Source organism: Mastomys coucha, unplaced genomic scaffold (assembly GCF_008632895.1).
Source record: "Mastomys coucha isolate ucsf_1 unplaced genomic scaffold, UCSF_Mcou_1 pScaffold3, whole genome shotgun sequence".
Classification (NCBI taxonomy): Eukaryota; Metazoa; Chordata; class Mammalia; order Rodentia; family Muridae; genus Mastomys; species Mastomys coucha.
In genome coordinates, this window is record NW_022196909.1 from 9,861,234 (window position 1) to 9,861,760 (window position 527).

Genomic DNA, 527 nt, shown 5'->3' on the forward strand with positions numbered 1-527 from the left:
GAGGGAGGGAGGGAGGGAAGGAGAGAGGGAGAGAGGGAGGGAGGGAGAGAGGGAGAGAGAGAGAGAGACAGGGAAAGATGAATTTGTTTCTATAGTCCTTTGGGAAAGGGTTCCCACTGAGACCCAGGGACGCTTCCTATGTCTCCAAGACAGTTCCTACCTTCTAATCTCCAGCTAGTTCTCAGCCAGGATTTACCAGCTACTGTAGTAGTGTCCTTTTGAATGAAGGGTACTGGTCTATCTGGGTATGGCGGAACACACCTATAATCCCAGTACTCAGCAGACCTAGGTAAGAAGGTTACAGCCTGGAGCAAGCTCCAGCCATGTAGTGAATCTGGGTTTCAAGGAGGGCAGGGGAAGAAGAGGAGAAAGTATAGAAGGGAGAGAAGGGAGAGGAAGATGAGGAATAAGAAGAGATGGAGGAGCAAGGGGAGGAGGAGGAAGAAATGGAGGAAGAGGAAGAAATGAACTGTGCTGAGCTCAGTTAGGCATGAGGTTTGCATGTTGGCTGGCGACTTTTCCCTTAG